Here is a 9,165-nt window from a genome sequence, read left to right as displayed (position 1 = left end):
TCTCCTGCTGCGTGGTCTCTCAGAACAACACTTTGCCCTGATTGGAGAGGAGAGACTCCTAAGGGCAGAGCGGTTGCTTTTCCACAGGCTAGTGCCACACAGAAGGGACACTCTGCCCAAGAAAGATGGCAACTGCAGTATTGGAGAATGACTCAGCACAGAGGTTCTGGTGCAGCATAGGGGTTCTGGTGGCCATCTCCTACAGTGTCTCTCCCTGGGCTACCAACTTTACACTCTCCTCACGCAACTCCAGTCCTCCCAGCTCTCCTGCACCGGAGCCCTGGGTAAGCGGCTGTGAATGAGATTTTCTGCATGGGCCCTTTAAGATGGAGCCTGTGTCCAAGAGCTGAGTCTCTTGCAGACAGAAACCTGGCTCTTTTCGCAGTTAAATGCTGTGTGGGTGCCACATCTAGGCTCTGGGGCTCTAGGTTGGGGCTCTGGGCCTGGGGCTGAGCACCCACACCTCTCAGGGAAACCCACCCTGCCATGAGAGTCCCTCTGGGCCACCACTCTCGCTCCTGGGAGCGGGAGCACCCCTTTCCGCAACTCTCCCCTTCCTACTATTCTCGGTGTGGCTTCTTTGGTGATCCTTGGTTATAGATTCCTCTTAGTTCAGTCCAAAGTTGGTTTTTCAAGATGATTGTTCTTAAATTAAGTTGTAATCCAATTTGGTCCTTGGAAGTGCCAGTTGGAATGTCTGCCTATTTTGTTGCCATTCAGTCCTCTCTTATTTAAACAATTAAATTTAACAGGGTGACATTGGTCAACCAGAGTACATAGATTTAGAGAAAACATCTCCACATCATTTGGACAGTCAATTATGTTGTATACCCGTCACCCAAAGTCAAATCATCTTCTGTAACTCTGTATTTGGGCTTTGTATTTCTTTTTTTCTTTCTTTTTTTACAGAGCCAGAGAGAGAGAGAGAGATAGGGACAAACAGACAGGAATGGAAAGAGATGAGAAGCATCAATCATCAGTTTTTCATTGTGGCACTTTAGTTGTTCATTGATTGCTTTGTCATATGTGCCTTGACTGTGGGGCTACAGCAGACTGAGTAACCCATTGCTCAGGCCAGCAACCTTGGGTTCAAGCTGGTGAGCTTTGCTCAAACCAGATGAGCCTGTGCTCAAGCTGGCAATCTTCGGGTCTCGAACCTGGGTTATCCGCATCCCAGTCCAACGCTCTATCCACTATGCCACCGTCTGGTCAGGCTGGGCTTTGTATTTCTTAATGACCTTGTCAGACTAGGTTTTACTAGGAGAATGTTCACCTATTCCACTTTTTAAAAAGCTCTGTAAAATCTGTATCATTTTCATGCCTGGGTTTTTCTTCTAATAAGCTGTTAAGCGAAGGACAGAAAATGTTTGGGGAAAAAATTCAAGCTCTGTAGTTCTTACAATTAACCACATGTTCACTCTATCTACTGATGAAGGTGAAAGAGAGGGGTCTTGATCACCAACTCGTCAGAGAAGGGTCAACCTGTTGCACCTGTCCATTCTCAGTTGATTGATGTATCATAACTTAGCTAGACTGAGAGTATCTTTTTTTTTTTTAATTTTAGATTTTATTTATTCATTTTTAGAGAAAGAGAGAGAAGGAGGGGAGGAGCAGGAAGCATCAACTCCCATATGTGCCTTGACCAGGTAAGCCCAGGGTTTTGAACCGGTGACCTCAGCATTCCAGGTCGATGCTTTATCCACTATACAACTGCAGGTCAGGGAGAGTATCTGTAATACATCTTTAGTTTCTCAGGGACCACCTGAGTTTGAATCTGGGCTCCACGAGTTAATAGCTGTGTGAACTTGGGAAAGACAACTGAAGCTCTTTGTGCCTTTTTTTCTCATTTGTAGGATGATAATAGTAATAATATCTACCTTATGGGATTGCTGGGACAGTAAATAAAATAGTACCCAGAAAATACATAGAATGGTGCCTGTCCCAGAGTAAGCTCTTTACAAATGTTCTCCATCTTATTAAATTTTTAAGAGGCAATGTACAAAAGGAATCCAGAAGCATAATTATGACAGTTAGCATTACAGAAAGCATTTTCCAGATATGATTTTATTTAAACTTAAAACAAATTCTGGGAAATTAATGTATATTATTCTAATTTTACAAAGGGAAAAACTGAAACATAGAAAAAAATTATTTTCCCTGTCAATGACAGCCCTGTCAATATAGTTTCCCAGTCTAATTCTTTTCTTCTTGTACTGTAAAAATAGCACAAATTGTTCATTTCCAGTGGAATTCTGGAAGACCATAGACTCCTAATACCAAAGAAATGAGTGAATAATGGTGAATAATGGTAGTATTTCAGGAAACAGAGCAGGTATCTCATCTAAATGGCAGTATAATATAGTGCTTGAGTGTGAACTCTAGACTGCCTGGTTTGAATCCTTGCTCAGCCACTTATTATCTGTGTGACCTTGGACAAGTACCTGTGCGCCTTAGTTTCCATATGGGTAAAATGGGGATAATAATAGTGCTTATTCACAACAACTAAGCTGGCTAACATACATAAGGTGCTTGGAAAAATACCTGACATGTACTGAGTACCATGAATGCATTTGCTGTCGTCATCGTCGTCGTCGTCGTCATCATCATCTCCTACTGCTGTTCCTGAAATTCAAGCAAGTCAGTAAATGTCTGCTTTATCTCTCTGTAAAACTGGCCCTAATTTTGGGATAAACTGAGTTGGCAAAAAGCCCAGGTAGAGGTTAAAGTATTAATTGCTGTATACCAGGTCTGTCTCTAGCCACCAAAGTCTGCAGTCTGGGTTTGGTGTAAAGTAACATGTCCCCAAAGTTGGTTTTATTAAATTATTATTTGAAGTTACTTGAAAATAAAAAGTTCATTTTCAACTAAGTTTGGAAAATCAGGTTAAAAGAGGCAAACAGATTTCTTTGTTGTGGGATTTCTCAGAGCATTAGTATATTAATATGCATTGTGACTCTCCAAGAGAAAATTGAACATGTAGCATTTTCCAATTTTCCAGACTATGTTTTATTTTTCTCTCCCTGCTCCTCTATCAACACTTTCTGGGATTAATGTTCTGTGAAATCAATTTGGGAAACATTGGTGTCAAGTTCTCCTTCGCTGTTAGAGAATCAGTTCAGTATCCCAAACCAATTAAGACTGATTACATAGATTTCTTTTGCCTGAAGGTGCCAGGGGATCCAATAAACTAAGAGAGAAATTGAGGCACTTTCTGACACGTGGATTACCATTATAATTTGTAGTTGCAGAAACCCAAGAATAACTATGCTTTTGACTCTGAGGATGTCTTTGTTTAGACCCAAAATTGACAAAACTCTAGGAACAATCTTCTTGTTTAGAATGAAACTTTCTGTATCTCCAGGGTCTAAACATTTTACCTTTTCACCTGGCATCTTACTATTTTGGGCATCATCCAGGCTTCTTCATAAATGGAAGTGATTGAAGAAGAAATACCACAGCTGGAACACAAACACCTCTTTGCTAGTACTTCAATGTATATTACACTAAAGCCCTATGAGAACAGTACTCTTATTATGCAGTTATTTTCTTTTAATTTTATTTTTTATAATTACCATGATTTTTTTACTTTTTGTTGATGTTTTGTGAATTTTAACACATGTATAGGTTTACGTAAATGCAACTACAATCAGGGTATAGAATAGTCCCTTCCTCCCAAAATATCTTTTTGTGTACTTATTCATCATCTGTATATCCACTTTGTTGAAGTGTCTGTTCAAATCAATTACTCATTTTTGTTGTTTGTTTTCTTGCGATTGAGTCTTGAGAGTTCTTTATATATTATGGATACAAGGTTTTTTGTCAGATATGTGCTTTGCAAATACTTTCTCCTGTCCTATAGATAATCTTTTCATACTCTTGAAAATGTCTGTCACAAAGTAGAAAATTTTATTTTTTACTGAGTCCAATTTATTAACAGAGGATGACCTTTTCTTTTAATCATTATGATTTTGGTGTCATATCTCATAACTTGTTGCCTTACCCTAAAGCACAAAGATTTTTCTCTTATACTTCCTTCTTAGAATTTAATAATTTTAAGTTTTATAATTATGATCCATTTTTGAATTAATTTCTCTATAAGTTGTGCAGTTTAAGTCAAAGTCCATTTTCTCACATGTGTATGTATAGTTTTCCTAGCATTAATTGTTGAAAAAGATTGTCGTCTCCCCATTGAATTGTCTTTGCATTTTTGTGAAAAATCAATTGGTTATATTTTATGTGGGTGTATTTCTGAACTCTTTATTCTGTTACATTGTTCTGTATGTCTCTTCCTCCTCTGGTACCACATTATCTTGATTAATGGATATTTATAATGTCTTACAATTGTATAGTGTGATTTCCTCAATTTTATTCTTCTTTTTAAAAATAGTTTTGTATTCTATTTACTTTGCCTTTCCCTAAATTTTAGAATAAGGTGTTTATATTTGCAAAAGTTCCACTGAGATTTTTACTGGAATTACTTAAAATCTATAGATCAACATGGGAAAAATTTACTTTTTTACTATGTTGGACCTTATGATCCATGAACATAATATGTCATTTTCTATATTTATTTCTATTTCTTTTCTAGTTTCTTTATCTTAATAATGGTTTAAATATTTCCTGGTTCTTGGTCAGAAAGCTGGGGATATATTTGTGTTGTTCGGCTGCTCACTTCTAATGGGTATACCTACATCTGGAATCAAAAAAGAGAAAAATAGCTTGACCAGTGGTGGTGCAGTGGACTGAGCATCAATCGACAATGCTGAAGGCCTTGGTTTGAAATCCTGAGGTTTCCAGCTAGAGTGTGGGCTCATGGCTTGAACATGTGCTCACCAGCTTGAGCACAGGGTTGCTGGCTTGAGTTCAAGACCATCAACATGATCCCAAGGTTGCTGACTACAGCCCAAACATGGCTGTCTAGAAGCCCAAAGTCACTGGCTTGAGCCCAAGGTCTCCAGCTTGAGCAAAAGGTCATTGGCTCAGTTGGAGCCCCTTGGGTAAGGCACATATGAAAAAGTAATCAGTGAACAACTAAGGTGCTGCAACTACAAGTTGATGCTTCTCATCTCTCTCCTCCCCCCACTCTAAAAATAAATTAATAAACTTAAAATTTTTCTTTATAAAAAATAAAAATAGACACATTTGCCTCACACCTTTGAGACTACAGCTCTTCTCATCAGAGAGGAAGTTTCATGCTGTAATCAAGATGCAGAATATTTTCATCACTCCAAAACTCTTCATCATACATCTTTCTATTTCATCATACTTTTTTCTATTTAATTTCCTACCTGGTTCCTGGAAGTCACTAAAATGATTTCTGTCTCTATGGTTTAGCCTTTATTTTTTGAGATCAGATGAGGGGAGATAGTAAGGCAGACTCCCACATGTGCCCCACTGAGATCCAGCCAGCAACCCCATCTGGGGCCAATGCTCAAATACCAAGCTATTTTTCGTGCCTGAGGTTCATGCACTCCAACTGAGCTATCCTCAGCACCCAGAGCAGATGCTTGGACCATCCAAGCCATTGGCTGTGAGAGGGGTAGAGAGAGAGAAGGGGGAGAGGGAGAGGAAGAGAAGCAGATGGTTTCTTCTTAGGTATGCCCTAACCGGGGATCAAACCCAGGACATTCACATGCTGGGCAGACACTCCATCCACTGAGCCAACCAGCGAGGGCCAAGAAATACATTTTTATCTGTTAAGATACTGAGATATGGGGGTTTATTTACTGTAGCATAACAGCTTATCCTAGTAAATATAGTAGGCAGTGGTTTTCACAAGTGTGGTCTTCAAACCAGCAGCTTCAGCACTGGCTGGGACCTTGTTAGATGGATATTTTCTGGGATTGGGGATGGGTCCCAACACTCTGAGCTTTAACAAACTCTCCAGGTGACTCTGAAGCATACTACAGTTTGAGAATTACTAACTTTGGGAATGGCTTTCAGCTCTTCTTAGTTGCCACGTTTCTCCTCTTCTTCCCCACCTGCTGAGCCCAGTTACAGTTGTTATTGAACCTGAAGGAATTACTTCTTCAACTGTGATGATGTTTTTGCCCACCACATGTACCTGTGTCTATTCAAGTGTGACATCCTTTTTTTCTTCTCCAGCTGTAGGTTGTGTGCTCTGTGCTCAAAGTGCTGTGTCCTTTGCTGGCTCTGAAGCATTTTCCCAGTTAGTCTCCATGGTGAGTGCCCTCTCCTGCAACAGCAGCCACTGTTACACAGGAGCTTGAATCCATTTCTCCCTTCTCTATAAAAATAATAACTAATAATTTGCAAGCCTACCCTGAAGTCCTATAATTCTGGTCTGCAGGAAAAAGAGCAGCCTGATGTTGTTTTTTTATTGCTCTGGGAAGGCTTTTGGAAGATAAAATAATAATTTTATTAGGTTTGATTTGGAGATATTATAAGTAACCACAGGATATTTTTATTATTATTATTATTATATTTGGAGCCCACAGGGGTCCAGATATGCTAAGCTGGGAGTAGAACTGATATAGTCCTACTGGCTTTGTTTTCAAGATGAAGGCACAGGTCCAGGGAGATACATGGGCTTCTCAGTGCCTCCAAATTTAGTATCAATGACTTAAGTAGTATTTTGACCAATAATGATTCACATGCTATCTTAAAAAGAAAAAGATTGTAAGCTTAGGCAAATGTAAATATTCTTTTTTAATTATGTGCTAAATGTGCATAACATAAAATTTACCATTTAAACCATTTTTAAGTGTACAATTCAGTGGCATTAAGTGGGTCCACACTGTTAAACAACCAGCACTACCATTCATTTCCAGATCTTTATCATCCCAAACTCTGTATTCATGAAAAATAACACCCCTTTCCCCCAATCCTCTGGAAACCACCATTATACTTTCTGTCTCTATGAATTTTACTACTCTAAGTACCTTATATAAGTGGAATAAATATCTTTTTGTGACTGGCTTTTTTTGCTTAGCATAATGCCCTCAAGTTTTATCCATGTTGAAACATGTGTCAGAATTTCCTTCTTTTTAAAGGCTGAGTAATATTCCCCTGTTTGTATACATCATGTTGTATTTACTCATACATTCATTGATGGACACTTGGATTGTTTCCTTCCATGTTTTGGCCCTTGTGAGTAATGTTACTATGAACATGGTTGTAAAAATATCTTTGAGTCCCTGCTTTCAATTATTTTGGGCATATACCCAGAAATGAAGTTGTTGGATCATACACAACAACTTTTGCGTTCTATGTTTAATTTTTTTGAGATGTTACCATACTTATCTATCTTTTTAATTATAAGCATCCTAGTGGGTATAAAGTATCTGATTGTGATTTTGATTTTCATTCCCTAATGGGAAAGCGTGTGTGTGTGTGTGTGTGTGTGTGTGTGTGTGTGTGTGTGTGTGTGTGTGTTGTGTGTGTGTGTGTGTGGCAGAGACAGAGAGAGACAGAGAAGGGACAGATAGGGACAGACAGGCAGGAAGGGAGAGAGTTGAGAAGCATCAATTCTTCATTGCGGCTCCTTAGTTTCATTAGTTGTTCATTGATTGCTTTCTCATATGAGCCTTGACTAGGGATAGGGGTGGGGCTACAGCAGAGTGAGTAACCCTTGCTCAAGTCAGTGACCATGGGGTCATGTCTATGATCCCATGCTCAAGCTAGCGACCCCATGCTCAAGCTGGTGAGCCCCCGCTCAAGCTGGATGAGCCTGCACTCAAGCCTCGGAATTTTGAACCTGGGTCTTCTGCATCCCAGTCTGATGCTCCATCCACTGCACCACCACCTGGTCAGGCTGTGAAGCATCAATTCTTCATTGTGGCACATTAGTTGCTCCTTGATTGCGTTCTCATATGTGCGTTGGTGGAGGGGGCACTACAGCAGAGCAAGTGACCCCTTGCTCAAGCCAGAGACCTTGGGCTCAAGCCAGTTGACCTTGGGTTTCAAGCCAGTGACCTTTGGGCTCAAGCTGGTGACCATGGGTTCATGTCTATGATCCCACACTCTAGCCAGTGATCCTGCATTCAAGCTGGTGAGCCCATGCTCAAGCCAGATGAGTTAGTGCTCAAGGCGGCAACCTCAAGTTTTTGAAACTATGTCCTCTGCATCCCAGTCTGACACTCTATCCTCTGTGCCACTGCCTGGTCAGGCAGCATTTTAATTTTTATCCCAGATTTTCTACTAAGAGTTTTATAGTTTTTGCTTCTATATTTAAATCTTTGATCCATTTTGAGTTAATTTTTATATGTGTGGATAACAAGTTGTCTCAGCACCATTTGTTGAAAAAACTGTTCATTCTTTGTTGAATTATCTTGGCATCCTTGTAAAAGCAAACAAATAAGCAAACAAGCAAACAAACAAAACCTAGTTGTAAGGGTTTATTTTGGTACTGTCAATTCTACCTCATTGATCTATATGTGCATCTTTATGCCAGGTTTGGAACTGTGCAAGGGATTGAGCTGTTTTTTGAGCCAACTGTCCTAAGCCTTCAAATCATCCTCCTTGGTTTCCTCTGAAGATACAAGCTGCCCATCTATTTTTGTCCTAGAACATTGTGCACTATTAACCAGCTCTGTTGGTCAGGCTCCTAGGCTGCCACTTTGATAATTGTGACCATTGTTCACTATGATAATTGCAACACTGGTTTTTGGCAATTAAGTGCCATCACCTGGCCTCTATTTGGGGGTCCTATTATCTCTACTGCTATCAGTGAGCCTAGTTACTACCAATCTTTTCTACTGTCTGTCCTGGATTACAGAAAAGCTACCCATCACTGAATTTTTGGTGATTGTGGGGAAAGCAGCTGTGATAGGCTTGCTTACTGGTTTAGCGGCTGCAAACATTTTGTCTGAGTAGTGCGTGAGCACGTGACAGTGCCACATTTGTATAGTCTATGTAAGGCTGCAGGTGCTTTCCCTCGGGGGTGATTCTCCCAGATTGCTCTCTCACCAGTTCAAGGTGCTGTTTACCTGCTCTTTTGCCCTTCACTGTGAAAAGCAGGTTTTCCTTTGTTTATTAGCTCTCCTGTCTTCGTGAACCTCCAATAAACAGGTGTGGCCCTTGTTAGATTCGGGGAGGTGTGCTGTGGCTGCCAGAGTGTAACTATTGAAGGAGCAGGAACAGGGAGGTGCTGATAGGGCCCCTGTGAGGCTGAGAACTAAGAAGATCAGCACAAAGGAGGACAAA

Source organism: Saccopteryx leptura, chromosome 10 (genome assembly GCF_036850995.1).
Source record: "Saccopteryx leptura isolate mSacLep1 chromosome 10, mSacLep1_pri_phased_curated, whole genome shotgun sequence".
In the NCBI taxonomy this organism is placed as follows: Eukaryota; Metazoa; Chordata; class Mammalia; order Chiroptera; family Emballonuridae; genus Saccopteryx; species Saccopteryx leptura.
Note: the sequence above shows the minus strand (reverse complement) of the source record.